Raw genomic sequence first — 18963 nt, forward strand, 5'->3', positions numbered from 1 at the left:
GGGAACCGTGTACAGAACAGATGCAAGAAATACTCATGGGGGTGGAGGACCATTGGGATTTGGAAGTGTTTGTGATTGCCCCCTCCTGTTCTTTCGACATAGTGTTGGGGTTCGGGTGGTTGGCCCGACACCAACCAGACATTCAATGGGGAGAGCACACAATAGACTTTTTGGATCGGAGGTGCACCTCCCACTTGTGGCGGGAATCCTGGCGCCCCCGACCCCCACCCAAAACCGAAAAGTTGTGTGTGACCATAGAGGAGGTGAGGACCATCCCAAAAGAGTATCGGGACTTGAGGGGGGCGTTCAGCGAGATCGAGGCGGATGAGCTTCCACCCCACTGAGCCACCGACTGCGCCATAGAACTCATCCCCGATCAACCACTACCCAAAGCCAAACTGTACTCCATGGGGTGGGCGGAGAAGGAGGAGCTGAGAAAGTTCCTTGACAAGAACCTTCGCCGGGGTTTCATCCGCCTGGCCACCGCGCCGCACGCGGCCCCAGTCCTCTTCCGCAAGAAGGACGGGAGTCTTAGGCTTTGCACAGATTTTTGCGGGATTAATGGGATTTCAATGTCCAACGCCTACCCCATCCCCCTGATCAAGGACCTATTGAGTGAGGTGTCGGAGGGGTTGATATTTACCAAGCTCGATTTGCGGGATGCCTACTTCAGGGTCAGGATAAAAGAAGGGGATGAGTGGAAGACGGCATTCAACACGCCTATGGGACAATTTGAATATTTGGTGATGCCGTTCAGGCTTCAGGGCGTCCCTGGGGTGTTCATGAACTTTATCAACGAGGTCCTACGGAAGTACCTGTACCGGGGGGGGGGTGTACCTGGATGACATCATTATTTATTCAAAAGGCTTACCCTCCCACGTGAAGTTGGTCCGGTTCTGACCACCCTGTATCAAAACAAACTGTATGCAAAACTGTCCAAATGCGAATTCCACAAGGAAGAGCTTGACTATTTGGGCTTCCGGGTCTCGGGGAAAGGGTTGGCCATGGACCCCGCAAAAATACAGGCAGTGTTGGATTGGGAGCCCCCGAGGACACGTAGACAGCTCCAATCATTCATCTGGTTCGCGAATTTTTACAGGACTTTCATACAAGGGTTTGCGAAGGTGGCCCTGCCCCTCACGGACCTATTGCAGACGAAAGGGAAGGGTCCCGAAGCAAAAAAGCTGGGCGCGAAACTGAACTGGACTAGCCAGTGTCAGGAGGCATTCGACACCCTGAAGCGCCTCTTCACGAGCGAACCCATGCTGGTGCACCCGAACGAACTTAAACCTTTCGTGGTTCAATGTGACACCTCCGACACGGCCGTGGGGGCAATATTAATGCAGAAAGACGAAGGGGGCTGCTTGAGACCCTGTGCTTACATTTCCCGGAAGTTCTCGAGCAAGCAGAGAAATTGGTCGGTGTGGGACAAAGAAGCCTACGCGGTCACTTTCGCTTTAAAAACCTGGCGATCGTGGCTGGAGGGAGCCCGAGTTCCCTTTGAGATCTGGACCGACCACAAAAACCTAGAGGCCCTCACGGGACGCAGGAAGTTAACAGGGAAGCAGATCCGATGGGCGGGATTCTTTGCAAAATTCGACTTTACCCTCCGCCATATCCCTGGGTCCAAAAACGTTTTGGCGGACGCTCTCTCCAGATTGCCCCAACACGAGAGCGAGTGAGAGGAGGTTATAGACTCTCTCATTCCTCCCAAGGCCATAGCTGGAGCAGTGCAGACCCGCTCTAAAACGATGGCACAAACCAAGAGCCCGTGGGGGGGAGCAAACTGATCTCGGAGACCGAAGCGGAAGGGAAGGACCGACCGGAGGGAATAGAAAAAGGGGAGGGAGGCTTCTGGTACCATGAAGGGAAACTCTACGTCCCTAAATCCCTTAGAGTGGAGGTCCTCCAACATTGCCACACCAATAAGCTAGCGGGCCATTTTGGCTATGTAAAAACCCTCCACATGGTGCACCGGCAATTCTGGTGGCCACAAATGAAGAAGGACATCTCGGAGTTTGTGCGGACGTGTCCTACATGCCTCATGGCAAAGAGGAGGGGGGGGAAAGGTACCGGGCCTCCTCCAACCCCTCCCTTCAGCAGAACGACCATGGTCGGTGGTCTCAATGGACTTTATCGTGGAGCTGCCACCCTCGAAGGGCCGAACAGTGATACTGGTGGTGGTAGACACCTTTTCCAAACAAGCCCACTTTATCCCCTGCAGGAAACTCCCCACAGCCAAAGAATTGGCCCATTTGTTCTTTGTGCACGTGGCCCGGATGCACTCGTTCCCAGATAAGGTCATTAGCGACCGCGGCCCACAGTTTGTTGCCAACTTCTGGTGGGAGTTCTGTAGACTGATTGGCATGGAGCAGGGGTTGAGTTCAGCTTACCACCCGCAGACCGACGGTCAAAGCGAGAGGGTGAATGGGCTTCTCGAGCAGAATCTAAGGTGCTACATGAACTTCCAACAAACGAACTGGGTAGAGCTGCTACCATTTGCCGAATATAGTTATAATAACAGCCTGCACGGTTCTATCAAGGTTTCCCCTTTCAGGGCGGTGCATGGTTATGAGGGGAAGCCTTTCCCAACTCTTCAGGTGGCAGCACCCCCCCCACCCCGATTTCCCCTGAATGCCAGCAATGGTGGAAAACCCTGGAAAGCTCCTGGAAGGTCATCCAGGAGAACCTGGAGGAGGCAAAAAGAGACTATAAAGCGCAATTCGACAAAAAGCACAGCCCCGGGTGGGACTTTAAAGTCGGAGAGACTGTGTTCTTGTCAACCAAAAACCTCCCACTACCTCAAACCTCCCGAAAGCTGGCATATCGATTCCTGGGTCCTTTCCGGATAAAACGGGTGATCAATAAAGTGACAGTAGAGCTGGACTTGCCCAAACTATTCAGTAAAATACACCCTGTTTTCCATTGCAGTCTTATCCGACGAGATCCGGGTGGTTTGAGGTGACATCCCCGGAACCCCGAACCGGAACCTATTCTAGTACGGGGTCAGAAGCACCACGAAGTGAAAGAGATCCTCGACTCTAGAATGCACAGGGGGGGTTTACAGTACTTAGTGCGCTGGTGCTACTTTTCACCCAGCTGCGATGAGTGGGTGAAAGCCTCCGATCTCAACGCTCCTCAACTGCTTAAGCAATTTTACCTACTGCACCCAGAGAAACCCCGAGCAAGAGCTTAGGGGGGGCAGTATGTCAGATTGTGTTCCATTGATACTAACCATGTTGCCTATACTGTTTATTTACTTGCAACTAACCACAGTGATCCCCTGTAGAATTTTAGGCATGCCTGGGGGGGGGGGGGAAGAGGAAGGCGGGAGGGAATTGGGCGCCAGAGGCCATAAACGGTTTTTGAATATGTAGAATATGCTATAGAATATGTTGGTGACTGTTGCTTTTGAAAAAAAACCTTAGATTTATTTTATTATTCATTTTATTTAAAACATATTTAATGTTGCCTTTCCACCCAGTCAAGGTCCATGAGGTGGTGAACATTAAAACATTAAAGCAATTAAAAACACAGTTAAAATTATACAATCCAGTTAAAAACACACAAACACTCAGCACTGGAAGGAGGGCCAGGACTGTCGCTTATCAGGAATGTGGCACTGGAGGCTTAAGCCCTTTTTCCATGTGTGCCGCAGTTGCTGCTAGGGTTGCCAAGTCTCCCACAGCCTCTGTCAGGGGACTTGTTTTGTGATGATGGGCGCGATGACATCACCCGCAAGTGACATCATCGACTGGTGACGTCACACGCCGGCTGCTCTAGGCGTTTTCAGGAAAACTCTATGATTTTCCTGGATGCTTTAGCATTTTGGGAGGGAAAAACTCTATGGTGCCAGTGTGGGCTGGTGGGTTGGGAACTTCCCAGGTGCGAGAACCCAGACCGGGGGCGTGGCAGCTCCTGGGGAGGGGAAGATATGATGGTGGGAGGGGACGGAGGAGCTAGGGAAAGGGGACCGAGACAAAACAGTGCTCGGCCCCCTTCCAGTCTACTTCCCATCCCAACGGTGACAGGTAGTGGAACCGGGAAGAATTGCCCACGCCCATCATTGGTGTTATGCAACGCCAGGTCTATAAATAACAAGACTGAGACTCTAAGAGACTCCCTGCTTTGGCAGGATGCAGACCTGGCTTGCGTGACCGAGACCTGGGTGCAAGAGGGGGAGACAGTGGCTCTTTCCCAGATGACCCCCCCGGGTTACTCAGTCTTTCACCAATCGCGGGCTAGCGGGTGGGGGTGGCGGCGCTATTCATACGGGAGGATTACTCCTTCCGGGCTCTCCTGGCCCCAACGATCGATGGCGTTGAATGTGCTGGCCTAGCGTGGGATGTCGGAGAGGGGTTGGCGATCTGGCTGGTGTACCGTCCGCCTAACGCACCAGCCAGCGCCTTACCATCCCTGATAGAGGCGGCGTCGGGCTGGGCATTGGAGTACCCGAGGCTTGTAGTCTTGGGTGACTTCAATGTCCACGCCGATGACGCGGTCTCTAATTGGGCAATGGACCTAGTGTCCTCCATGGCGACACTGAGACTCTCTCAATTTATTACGACTCCTACACATCAGGCGGGACACACATTAGACCTGATCTCTGCGTCCGGGATTCAAGTGAATGATATCGCAATGGAGGCGGTGCCATGGTCGGATCACTTAGCCCTCAAGGCTCGTATGGAGACGCCACACCAACCCTGTAAGGGCGGAGAGCCTATTTTGGCTCGCCCGCGGGGCCTGATGGACCCAGAATGGTTCCAGATGGCCCTTCGGGACCCCTGGTCCTCTGGCGATTCCCTTGATGCCCTAGTCATGCCTGGCAAGATCGGCTGCCTGGGGCAATCAACGAGATCGCACCCCGACGTCCTCTGCGCCCTCGTTCGAAGCTGGCTCCATGTATACCCTGGAGTTACGCCAGCTAATACAAGGGCTTAGACGACTAGAGAGGCAGTGGCAGCGCACTTGTGACAAAGCGGCGAGAACATCCTATAGATCGTTTATGAGATGGCACTCACAACTGCTAGAATTCTTTATGCGAAATATTGGAAATCCCCTCAGATCCCGAATAAGCAAGAATTTTTATTTAAGTTACTAGAATCTGCTGAAATGGATATTTTGACAATAAGATTGAGAGACGGAAACTGGCAAGAATGTATAAAAACTTGGGAACCTGTATATGTATGGGCAAAAAGTTTGGGATTCGAGATGAGACATTAGTATTCTTATGTTAAATACTCTTAAGGCTCCTTTTATATGTGGTGGGTGGTGGGTGGACACGGTGGATGGGGTGTTTGTATTTTTTTTTCTTTTTTGTGTTTGTTGGACTGTTTGATTTCTTTAATAAACTTTAAAATTTAAAAAAAAAAAAGGCTGCGAAGAAAGATTACTTCGAGCCAAGATTGCATCTGCAAATTCGCGCCCGGCACAATTGTTTAAAATAATTGGATATTTAACCACACTGCCCCAGGCCAGGCCAAATGTTAGAGAATTGGAAATAGGCTGTGAGGCTTTTGCGAAATTTTTTGCAGACAAAATCACGTCGCTCCGCCAGGACCTGCCCATCACATTGGATACAGTACATGAACTGGAGGCTCCGTGCCTGTCTTCTGGTTTAGTCTTGGATCATTTCAACCCACTCAGCCTGGAGGAAGTCGACGGAATTCTCTCTGTTGCACGACCAACAACTTATGATTTGGACCCGTGCCCCTCTTGGCTAATTAAATCTTGCCTGAGGGAGCTTGGATGTCCTTTACGAGACATCATAAATAGATCCCTCCTGGAAAGGCGCTTTCCAACGCCCCTAAAAGAGGCTCTGGTCCATCCCCTCCTGAAAAAGGGCCTGGATGCGTCCCAGAGAATTTGGACCTGGCACTGCAGGCCATGGCAACTTGGTTAAGACTGAGTGGGCTGAAATTGAATCCAGCGAAGACAGAGGTCCTTTGCTTGGGCCGGAGCGCTCTGGGAGGGGAAATACCTCTCCTGGTCTTTGACGAGTCAAGAGCCTGGGAGTTCTACTGGAGCCTTCATTATCGATGGAGGCCCAGATAGCAGCCACTGCCAAGTCAGCCTTCTTTCACTTGAGGCGGGCGAGGCAGTTGGCTCCCTTCCTAGAGCATCGGGACCTGGCATCAGTGATCCATGCAATGGTCACCTCGAGATTAGATTACTGTAATGCCCTCTACATGGGGCTGCCTCTGTGCTGAACCTGGAAGCTGCAGCTAGTGCAGAACGCGGCTGCTAGACTGCTGCTGGAGCTCCCAAAGTGGGAGCACATACAGCCGGGGCTGCGTGAACTGCACTGGCTGCCAGTCATATACCGGATTCGTTACAAAGTGCTGGTCATTACCTTTAAAGCCCTATATGGCCGAGGACCTGCCTACCTTAGGGACCGTCTCTCCCCCCACGAACCCCAGAGAGCACTGAGGTCAGCAGGGAAGAACCTGCTGACCATCCCCGGGCCGAAAGAGGTAAAACTCCAAAGTACCCGCACTCGGGCTTTCTCTGTTATGGCTCCACAATTATGGAATCATCTTCTGGAAGAAATGCGGGCCCTGCGGGACTTTGAACAGTTCCGCAGGGCCTGCAAGACCATCTTGTTTCAAATGGCCTTTGCTGATTAGAACTGCTAAGTAAAGTTTGCCATCTAGGTAATAGCACAAAAAATATTAATTTTACTGTTTTTAGAATTTTAATTGATTTTAATTAATTGTAGTTAAAATGTTGTATTGTATAATGTATATTGAATTCTTGTTGTTAGCCGCCCTGAGCCTGCTTCGGCGGGGAGGGCGGGATACAAATAAAAGGTGATTGATTGATTGATTGATAGTTGCTGCACACGCTACAGCAGAAGAAAATCCGCAGTTCCCATGTGACTGTTACACAGGAAACAAGATCAGAACCCTGGACCCAGCTGTCTTCTTTATAATGTGTGACTTGGTCCTAAGAGGCAGCTCTAGCAAACAGTGCTAGGCGAGACAGACTCTGACCTAAGTATTCAAATATTCAACCCAGTGTGATTCACAGTGCCATTTGAAGCAGGGTTACAGTCTTGTAAGCCCATTGACTTCATGGGAGTAACTTTGCTTAAGATGGCACTGCTAGTGTACAATACAATGTGCATTTCATAGTTATTAATGAGTAGTAAGAGCCCCGTGGTGCAGAGTAGTAAGCTGCAGTATTGCAGTCCAAGCTCTGTTCATGACCTGAGTTAGATCCTGGTGGAAGCTGGGTTCAGATAACCAGCTCAAAGTTGACTCAGCCTTTCATTCTTCCAAGGTCCAATAAATACCCAGCTTGCTGGGGGGAAAGTGTAGATGACTGGGGAAAGCAATGGCAAACCACCCTGTAAAAAAGTCATGATGCGATGTCACCCCAGAGTCGGAAATGCTGGTGCTTGCACAGGGAACTACCTTTACCTTTACTTGAATCAAGAGCTCATGTGAGGTCCACGAAGCTACCTCTCCACTTTGGATCTTGTCTACATTGATTGTTAGGAGCAGGGCTTTTTTTTTTTTAAGCAGGAATCCACAGAAATGCAGGTGTCAGGGATGTGTGGCCTAATATGCTGGGCTTTTTTCTACAAAAAATCCCCCATGCAAAACAATGGTGACACCTGGGGGTGTGGCCTAATATGCAGATGAACTCCTGCTGGGCTTTTTTTACCAGAAAAAAAGCCCCAGTTAGGAATACCTATATTTTTCTGTTTATTCTTGAGATCTTTGTGTGAACCAAATTTTTTTTAATATTGGTACCCAATGTAGCTTTTCATGTATGTCTGTATGAATTCACAGTGGAGAAGGAAAGGACTAAGGAGCCAACCTGACTCTTAACTACAATCGCAAGCCTTACATTTGTTCTGCCACCAAAATAAATACCATGTAGAATCAGCTTTGTTAGTAGCTGGGAAATAAGTAAGCACTGACTGAATGGAATTATACACCGTTTTCCAAATTAACAGCAAAAAAGAAGACAAATGATGCTAAGTCAGAGTTACAAAATCTTTTCCTAATGGCTCGTGATCTATTATTACTGTCATGGAATAGCAGATACAATGGCTGTTCTCTTTAATTCTAAATGACGCTGGATTTATCGAAGCATTTGAGTAATAGCTGAACTGTGTGCTTCTTGTACTTCAGGGGAATCTAGCATGGCCCGTGATTACCTGAAAGGAAGTAATGGGAATCAAGAGCAGTAGCTGAAAGGTATAAATGCCTTGAGGTGAATTCTTTATGGTGCACCACAGCATCCCCACCAGGGAGGTCATGGCTAGTCAATAAATGCAAAGAGATGACATATTTGAGACCGGCATATCTGAGGGACTGCCTCTCCCTATATTTGCCCGGAAGGCCTTTACGTTCAGTTAATCACTGTCTGCTGGTTGTCCCCGGCCTGAAGGACGTCCGTCTTGCCTCGACTGGAGCCGGGGCTTTTTGTGCCCTGACTCCGGCCTGGTGGAACATGCTTCGATTAGAGATTAGGGCCCTACCTGATTTACTACCTTTTTGTAGGGCCTGTAAAATGGAGCTGGTTGTCCCTGGCCTGAAGGACATCTGTCTTGCCTCGACTAGAGCCGGGGCTTTTTGTGCCCTGGCTCCGGCCTCGTGGAACATGCTTCAATTAGAGATTAGGGCCCTACCTGATTTACTACCTTTTCATAGGGCCTGTAAAATGGAGCTGTTTCATCAGGCCTTTGAGTGAGGCAGCGGACGCTACATCGAGTCCAATCTCCCTTGTTGCAGTATTTCACCATTTATCAGGCCTATTGAGGTATTATCAGTTCCAGCTCTATGCACACTATGGCCTGATTAGTTGTCTTCTACCTGAAATGGAATAATTTTATTGTCTTATTATTTTATTGTTTTAACTGTTTAAATTTATTCCTAATTTTATTGCCTATTGTTATTGTTTAAATTGTTGTAATCCTCCCTTAGCCCATTTGCAGGATAGGGCGGACTAGAAATTAACATACATAAATGAATGAATGAATGAATGATGTGGTAGCTTGTATTTTCAATTAATGGAGATACCCCAGACCTATATATAAAGTTCTCTCAAATGCAGTATTTTTGAAAGATTAACTAGAAAGCTTCCCAAGAGCTATCACAATAACCAAGAAAGTCTGGAATAAGGTGGCCAAACTGTGATTTGATGATAGAATACTTCACTTTATTTATTTAATTTAATTTATGTGACTAAGATTCTGGATTCAAGATTTCTGCTACTGAGGCATCGTGAGAGCTTTTCCTGAGGTCTTGGGAAACTCCTGTCATGTCCGAATCGGTAATTTAAATGGACCAGCAGTACAGCTCTGTATATTGCAGCTTTGTATATTCTGATTCTGTGGCTTTCCCTCCTCCTGTTTCACATGGAACTTTAAAGTGATAGTTCTAATTCCATGCTAAGGCTGTGCGCTTGCCACGGATGTTTCCATGATGGTTTGGGAGGTTTCCTGTTCCGGCTTCAGCTCAGCAAGGTGGGGGGAATTGCAGCTCTTGCAAACTCCTCGAATTGAGCAGATTGAGGGGGTCTGGGAAGCCCAGATACCTGAGGGGACCCCTGGAAGGGGAGCCCTGACAGCAAGGTTAACAACATTCCCAGGGATTTTGTCGGTGGGCGAAGCCTGGTTCTTTGTCTATCCTGAAGCCTCACTGCGACAATCACCATTTTGTATGGCACTAGCTGTGTCTACCAGTAACAAAATACTTTCCTCTAATTGTCTTTCTACTTCAACTAACAAACTATACCTTGCAAGTAAGTTCACTTTGGAATGTAACCTATCAACTACAGTCCTATTATAAAACCAAATTTGACTGTTCAAAAGGAGGGGGAGGAGGCTAAAAGACCCCCGCCCCCACACACAAGAGAGGCTTCTAAAATTAAAATTAAAGGAACAAGCTTAAAACAATTGTCTTTATATCAAGTTAAAGGAATTTGACTGAGTATATAGTTGTGGATAGATCTGGTTTAAAATTAAATAAGTGACAATTGGACTACCAACATACTATACAAAGCTTGATCAAAGGTGGAATGTGACTTTATATGAGAAAAGCTGGATTTCTGGATTTTCAACCTGGCACTCTGAACTTATTCTCTGATTTCTACTATCATACTGATTATAACAGCAGGGAAGAGATGAATAATTCAAAAGATTTTATGGCTACTATACTCTCCACAAGGCAGGGACTTGGTCTTTTAGCAGAATTGGTAAAGGAACAGATGGGAAAATTCCTGGAAAATTGTAAAGAAATGGAAAATATACAAGAACAGAGGTATCAAGGAGCACAAAATCTGCCTGAGAAGCAGGCAGAAGTGAAACAACAACTGCCTGAGATTGCCTTGCCTGATGTTAAAATGAATGCAGTTTATGCACTTATGCAGGAGAAACGATACCTATAGTTCACTAAGACAAAGGGGGGAATAACATTGATTCAGCTCCAAAGCTCTTTGTAAAAATGCTCAGCAATGAAAGGGAAAAATCAGTCGACTCAATTAAAATCTACAGCCTCAGAGCAAGGTTGTTTCATGTACAGCCAGGTATTTTGTGCTAAAATACTCTAATGAGGGTTTAGAGACGCAGTAGGGAACAACTCATTAATGGCAACTCTTGAATTTATCAAAGACATTCCCCATAGAAAAACATCTGTTCTACGAGGGGTATTCTCTGCTTCCATTTGAGGATGTGTAAGTGACTTGACATTAAATTTAATTTAAAAAAGCACATTCTTGCTGAATATCTTTGAGTACTGAGAGTGAAGAAATCTACAGCTGAAGGTTTTCCTTTTGTGTTTATTGATCACAACTGCTTCATTCATTTATTACCATATCTTCTTATCATTCTTTACCTTAACAGTTCTTGTTAAGAGAGCCAGTTTGGTGTAGTGGTTAAGTGTGCGGACTCTTATCTGGGAGAACCGGGTTTGATTCCCCACTCCTCCACTTGCAGCTGCTGGAATGTCCTTGGGTCAGCCATAGCTCTCGCAGGAGTTGTCCTTGAAAGGGCAGCTTCTGTGAGAGCCCTCTCAGCCCCACCCACCTCACAGGGTGTCTGTTGTGGGGGGAGAAGATATAGGAGATTGTAAGCTGCTCTGAGTCTTTAATTAAAAGAGAAGGGTGGGGTATAAATCTGCAGTCGTCGTCGTCTTCTTTTCAGGCTGAACACTTGCATCAGTTTTTAATCTGTTTAAAGGTTCTAAGGATGAAACCACAAACTCTGACTTTAAAATATACCCCCCCCCCCCAAGAAGTGATATTCATTTGCTTACTTTTCAGTCTTCTGGGCAGAAGCGTGATTTTAGTGGAAAGGTACATATTAAAATGTCAATAGAAGATTAAAAATTCCAACAACTAGGTTCGCCTTTCTGTTGTGAAATTGGCTTGATGATTCGAGACCACAAAGTCTGCTTTCTGAAGGCTGAGAGGATTTTCTTTGCCCCCACTTCCTTGAGCATGTCTCAGGAGGAAACTCCAGTGATTCATACAACCAGGTGACCCCATAAATGCTGGGGGAGAAGAGAGAAAAATGGTAACTGGATATCGACTCCAATGACACTGAGTTCCCCTCTCAGATCAACAAAAATAATGTGGATGTCTTGAGCAGGGCTTTTTTTGAGCAGGAACACACAAGAGTGTAGTTCTAGCTGACCTGGCACCGGGGTGTGTGACCTAAGATGCAAATGAGTTCCTGCTGGGCTTTTTCTTCAAAAAAGCCCTGTGTGAAACAATGGTGATGTCAGGGATGTGGCCTAATATGCAAATGAGTTCCTCCTGGGCTTTTTGTACAAAAAATCCCTAGTCTTGAGCAATGTGAAGGATTTGGGACTTTGGAAAGAGAATCCAAAAACCAAAAGGAGATCTTCTCAAACTTGTACCACCACACTTCAATTATAAACCACCATGTTTGGCTACTGCATATTCAGTTATCGTCCCCTTAGTGTCTATATTGGCTTGAAGTCTGTGCTGTCTTTGAGACATAACTAGCTTTACAGAATTCTAGTAAATTGCAGAAGTCTGCATTTATTATTATCATTATTTTTAAAAAACCTCTAGCATGGCCACTCCTATAATGGAATTGTGCCTTTAGATATAACACTACATGACATCTTTAGACCTCTGGATATGATTCATTAATCAAAAAAATTTCTGTCGGACACTGGAAACATTAACTTCCTCAAGTGGCTAACTTACATAGGCTCTGGAGCTGCCAATGTCAAGATCCCTTGCCATTTTTTATGTTTTACCACCTTGCTGTTCTGTACTGAAACACCTGCTATGCTACTGGGAAAACAAAAGTATTTTAGGCCCTCTAATACTGTCTGTCCTTCAAGGTCAACCCTATCTGTTGGAGTGTTTTGCTAAGGAATACTGTGATGTGAGAATGTTCTGTAACAATTTAGTGTTTTGAACTTATCTCGCGCCAGAAAGCTAGGCGCTCATGTAACAGCTAACTGCTTCTATAATATATTCACTCAGCTGCATTCTGCCTTAATTTCACCACTGGCCTTCCCAGTGGTACTATCCTGTCTTACAATGAACGTTAATTCTGATGAAATGGAGAGTTATTATTGAAGATAGTCATAGACCTGACAGCCAAGTTGTAACTCATTATGACAAGAAGTGGAGATAATAATTTGGTTTTGTGACTAGAATACCCCCAAATCTCTCTGTCACCTCCACAGCTTTCCACTATATGCCATGTTTATCGGTCTTTGGCAAATATGTACAGTGGTGGCTTCATAGGACATATTTGATCACCAGATTGGTTAATACTAAGACCCTGGAATGCTGTTGATTTCACTTGCATTGGATGAGTAGCATGCAACAATTGTTAGAACTTGAAGTGAAGCAATGTGGAATGCAGGGGGGGGGGGGGAAATGGAAAAAATGGTCAATGTATCTTGAAGCCTTTATTGGAAATTATCATTCTTATTGATCAATAATAAGACAGCCAGTTGGATGTAGTGAAGAGCAATGTTGTGACAGCAACGTCACCCCAGAGTCGGAAACGACTTGTGCTTGTACAGGGGACCTTTCCTTTCTCTTCCTTTATGTAGTGGTTAAGAATAACAGACTCTAATCTGGAGAAGTGAGTTTGCTTCCCCACTCCTACACATGTAGCCAGCAAGGTGGCTTTGGGTCAGTCACAGTTCTCTCAGCTGTTCTCTGAAGATCAGTTCTGTCAAAGCTCTCTCAGCCTCACCCACCTCATAAGGATGCTTGTTGTAGGGAGGGAAAGGGAAGGAGATTGTAAACTGCTCTGAGACACCAAGAGCACAGTATAAATCTGAAGGATTGTTGTCATTGTCGTCCTCCTCCTATTGGACTACCAGACAATAGAAGGACGTTTGTTTCCTTGTTCACCTTGCCCCCCCTCTCTCTCTACTTTGTCTTCTCTTTTCCAATTTCAGCTGTTATCCATGTGAAAAAAGAGGGGGTGAAGATACAGTATGGATATTTTGTTGACGTACCTAGATGCAGGGGTGGCTTCGTAGAACATCCGCTTTGCCTACAAAAGGTTCCAGGTTCAGTCCCTGGCATCACTGCTATTAGGCAGCAGGTGATATGAAGGATCTCTCCATGAGACAGCTGCTGCCAGTCAGAATAGACAGCAGTGTCCTTGGTAGATCAGTGGGCTGACTCCATACAGAGCAGTTTCACGCGCTCATTTGTTTGTTGTACTGAATAGACCATTCCCATGTTATACATGAAGAATGGAAAGTGGGAGATTTCCTTGCCCAAACCCAGAAAACACCTCACAGCACACAATGGGCAGGGGTGGAATTTTAGCAGGAACTCCTTTGCATATTAGGCCACCCATCCCTGACGTAGCCAATCCTCCAAGAGCTTACAAGGCTTTTTTAAATTATCTCTTGGAGGATTGGCTACATCAGGAGGGTGTGGCCTAATATGCAGAGGAGCTCCTGCTAGAATTCCACCCTTGCTGGTCTCTGTCTAGCAGCATAATTCTGAAGGGTTAAAGTTGACTTTGGAAAAGGAGGAGGCAGTGATTTCCCTTTGGCGATGAAGGGAGAGTTCAAGTTAATGGGTTTTGCATTTAGAGTTCCTAAAGAACTGTTTAATTGATGCCTTACTGATGCGTTATGCTTCATTTTCAATTAGTATGAAAATGTAGACCTGCCCCCGCCCATGAGCTCTTGTTAGACATACTCATATGATGATTCAGGTGTTTGGTATCTTTCCAACGTCTACTGCAATGTAAGGCGATACAAAGAATTCATTCATCTTTTCTGCAGTTTCCCCCACTTCCTTTGGAACAGTTGTATATACTCTGCGGCAGTTCCATTTTTTGTTTCTGAAGTGTTTAAAACATTAATGTTTTAGTCATGTGTGTTGCAGACTGCTTCCGGGATTCCTTACAATAACTCTAGATTTGAGTCGAATACTTACTTGATTTGTGCACAGTTTTTGGGTGGACGAAAGAAAAGGCAAAATGCCACAGAATGCAGTACCTTCGTTTTTTACAGCACCTGAATATGTTCAGGAGCATTCTGCATTTTGTGTGAAATGCCCAATTGGCTTTCTGCATTCATTTTTAAAAGAGGGCAAATCAATTTTCAGGTAACGTCTTGAGCACTGTGCTGTATTACTTATGAGTGGGGCTTTTTTTTTAAGTAGAAAAAGCCCAGCAGGGACTCATTTGCATATTAGGCCACACCTCCTGGTGCCACCATTGTTTCACACAGGGCTTTTTTGTGGGAAAAGTCCAGCAATAACTTGGTTGCATATTAGGCCCCCCCCCCCGATGCCAAGCCAGCCAGAACTATGATCTTCTTCGTGGTCTCTGTGCATCACACCGATGGGAGAAGGCGCCTGCGCCGATCACGATCGGTAAACTTCAAAGCTGCGGATTTCCGCGCCTCCGTCCCAGTGCGCATGCCCAGACGCCCCACTGCGCATGCCCACCGGGACGGGGAGCGGACATCCCGCCAGTTCTCTTCTGACCGCCGCGCTGATCAGTCGATCCATAGGCTACGGTCGGTGAACTTCGTTCGATTAGTTAATAGCTGTATATATTAGTGTAGTTAGTGTTAGTTATAGTGTAAGTTAGTTAGATAGTTAGGATTGTTCTTTCCGGGAGTGTGGGGCGTATGTTTTTCCGTCCACCCGCCGGGTGGTTTCCCCCCCCCCCGCTTGTTTTTCCCTTCCCGCCTTTGTCCTCGCATGGAAAGGCAGTGGGGTTTTTTCCGCCTGTGTTCTAAGTGTGGTAGCAAAATCGCACCACCCGACGGACACTCGCTGTGTTTATGGTGTTTAGGGGAGCACCACAAGCCAGAGTCTTGCGGACATTGTGCCCGTTTTTCTAAACAAACTAGGAAGAATAGGGCTGCGAGACTGGCTGCAGCGCTGATGGAGCAGGCGCTTACCCCCAAGAAAATGGCGGAGGAGCAGGCCACTGCGCCCATCGAACCGTCGACATCGAAAACTGTCGACGCCGATCGAGCTCCAACCGATGCCGATCGCCCCCTAAAACTTTCGGGCTCGGCTTCTGCCGCGGAACCCTCTGTGCCTGCCAAACAGCACAAGGATGACGCTGGAGAGCACGCGGAAAAGGCTAAGAAGGCTAAGAAGGCCGATAAAGCCAAACATTCTAAGCCTCCACTACAGATTTCTCCTGAATCGCCCCCGGCACCAACGCGGGTTGTTCCCCCGCTGAAGCTCTTCGCGTCGCCTGTGCATCGGCAAAGCCCCCCGATTTCGTCAATGTCCACCCAGCTCATCATATCGGACTCGGACTCCGAGATCGAGCCGGCGCAGCCTCTCAAACCCAACAAAAGTCCGACGGGCCGCCTCACACCAGGGCCAAGGACCCCTCGCCCCTGAAGCCCACTGCGGGATCGATGGGACACCGGTCAGGATTGACCCTTCGGCAGCCGTTCTCCACGCCGTGATGATGCTCACTCCCCAGATCGACCTGTGACTCACGTGCCTTGGGACCAGCGCCAATGGCAGTACCTGTATGGAGCGTATTCTATGCCACCACCTTTTCCATGGCTCCCCCCCAAACAATCGGAGTGGGACCAGCGGTCGGAAACATCGTATCGCTCTCAGACGTCCTACCATACCCCGAAGCGGTCGGCATCGGCCCCATCGGCACCGGTCTCGGTACCGAAACTACCTGAGGTCGAACAACGCCCCAAGCCTGCTCCCGAGCCTGTTACCAAACCGGCGGCACCGGTGTCACCACCGGTGCGGAACCCTTCGGAACCTTCGGATTCGGCATCTCCACGATCGCACCGGGAATCGTCACCGGAGGAGATTGAAGATTTTTCCCCTGAGGTGCCTTCCCCGCCGGACAAAACTTCGGACGAGCACCCCATTTCCCCATCAGAGGACTTAAAATCTTACGGGGATTTGGTCAGACGAATGACGCAGTCATTGTCCCTCACCACGGAACAGCCGCAACCGGTAGTCACAGACAGCGTATTCGACATTGTCCAGAGGGACACGTCAACTGCGGTGGCGCTTCCGCTCACAAATGTCATGCTGCAGACAGCGAAGTCCTCTTGGGACAAGCCGGCCTCTACCCCAGTGTCTTCGGGACGTCTGGATCATATGTATAGGATCCAAGAGAGCACAGCAGAGTTCCTTTACACCCATCCAAGGCCTAATTCTGTGGTTGTGTCTTCCTCGTCCAAAGCTAAGAAGACACACTCCACCCCCCCCCCCCCCCCGATAAGGAGGGCCGGAAGCTTGATTCAATGGGCCGACGGCTTTATTCGACGGGCTCCCTCGGTGTAAAAATAGCCAACTATTCAGCGTGCATGGGCAGGTACCAGTACGCTTTATGGGACCAGGTCTCTGCAATTCTCCATACCCTTCCGGATCAGAGTAGGAGTACTCTGAAGAAGCTTCAGAAGGAAGGAATGCTGTTGGCAAAGCAACAACTAAATGCGGCCAAACATTCTGGGGACACCTGTGCCAAGGCATTGACAGCGGCCATCTCACTGCGGCGCCATTCCTGGCTACGGTCCACTGCGCTCCACACAGGCTTTTATTGAGGACCTTCCCTTTGACGGGTCGGGTCTCTTCAGCTCCACCACTGACTCTGTCCTCCAAGAGCTGGATAAGAGCATGAAGACATCCAGAAACTTGGGGGTGTCCACCTCTCGTCCTCAAAAGCGCCAATGGAAACCGTGGCCCAAGAAGCCGTATTCCAAGTCACCGGAACAGTCCTGGCGTACGAAGCCGTCGCCCACTTTTCCTCGCCAGCAGTATCAGGCTAAACCCAAGTACTCACCGTCCTCGACCCAGTCGACCAGACAGAAGGGGTCTAAACAACAGAAGCAGGGCCTTTGACTGCCTCCTGGCCCCGTGCCTATCCATGGCTGTGGATCCTACCCGCCTTTTCCCTTTTTTGTCAGCATGGTCCCGCATTACTTCGGACCTCTGGGTCTTATCAGTCATCCAACACGGGTACGGGATAGAGTTCATTCGTCTTCCCTGGACCCCGCATTTTGTTTATACCCCACCTTCCCTGTCCCTCCAGGAAGAGGTGCAATCTCTCCTCTGCAAACGGGCTATCGAAGTGGTTCCTCTGGGCCAGCGGGGCCGTGGTTTTTACTCCCGTTACTTTACAGTCCCGAAGAAGGACGGGGGGTTACGGCCGATCATGGACCTCCGGGCCCTAAATCTCTTCGTTCGATGCAACAGGTTCCACATGGTGTCCCTGCAGCACATCCTGCCGCTTCTCAGTTGTGGCGACTGGATGGCGACGTTGGATCTGAAGGATGCGTATTTCCACGTTTCCATCCTTCCGAGTCACTGGCAGTTCCTGCGCTTCGCCATAGGGGAGGACCATTTCCAATATCGGGCCCTACCCTTTGGCCTGTGTACAGCCCCGAGAGTCTTCACCAAGACTATGGTGGTCGTGGCGGCCCACCTGCAGCTGCAGGGGGTAACGGTGTTTCCGTACATCGACGATTGGCTGTTGGTGGCGGACTCCAGGGAGCTCCTCCTGCAGCACATCGACGTCACTGTGACTCTCTTGGCCAACCTGGGCCTGCAGGTCAATTGGGAAAAGTCTCACCTCTGCCCTTCTCAGATGGTGCAATTTATAGGGGCGATCCTGGACACTACGGTCTGCAGAGCTTTTCTCCCTCCGAATCGGGCGGACGCCATTGTGCGAATGGTCCACGCAGTACGCCAGCACCTTACCTTGTCAGCCCGGCAAGTCCAGCGACTGTTGGGACTTATGGCGGCCACTACGTCTGTCATCGGTCTAGCGAGACTCCGCATGCGCCCGCTACAACTATGGTTCCTGAGAGCTTTCCGGTGCAATTTCGACCCCCTCTCTTGACTACTGCACGTCCCTCCGGAGGTGGTAGCCTCCCTGGACTGTTGGGGACTGAAGTGTTGGCTGACGGAGGGCGTCCCCTTCCAGAGGCGGGCCCCGACGGTAACGATTACGACGGACACATCCCTCTGGGGTTGGGGGGCACACACTCAGGGTCTTTGCGTGGGGGCCCCTTGGCCGGACCATCATCTTCGCCGGCACATCAACTTCTTGGAATTGCTGGCCATATACCACACTCTCCAGTCCTTCCAGGCATTGATTCGGGGAAACTCGGTGGCCATTCTAACAGACAACACGACGGCCATGGCATATGTGAACAGACAGGTGGGCACGGTCTCCCGCAGCCTCTGTTTGCTTGCCGTGACCATCTGGGAGTTATGCGAGACCTTGGGGGTTTCGATTGCCGCGACCCATCTCCCCGGGGAGCTGAATGTGCGGGCGGACTTCCTCAGCCGAGGGGGGGCCTCCCTGCACGAATGGGAGCTCAACTGGGAGTTCTTGAGTCCAGTGTTCCGGCATTGGGGGACTCCCCAATTGGACGTATTTGCAACGCAAGACAACAAAAAGTGCGAACTTTTTTGCAGCAGGGGGGGAGCGGACCCCGGGTCTCTGGGGGACGGACTCCTAGTTCCATGGAGCCACCTCAG

The sequence above is a fragment of the Heteronotia binoei genome, chromosome 3, assembly GCF_032191835.1.
Source record: "Heteronotia binoei isolate CCM8104 ecotype False Entrance Well chromosome 3, APGP_CSIRO_Hbin_v1, whole genome shotgun sequence".
Taxonomy (NCBI): Eukaryota; Metazoa; Chordata; class Lepidosauria; order Squamata; family Gekkonidae; genus Heteronotia; species Heteronotia binoei.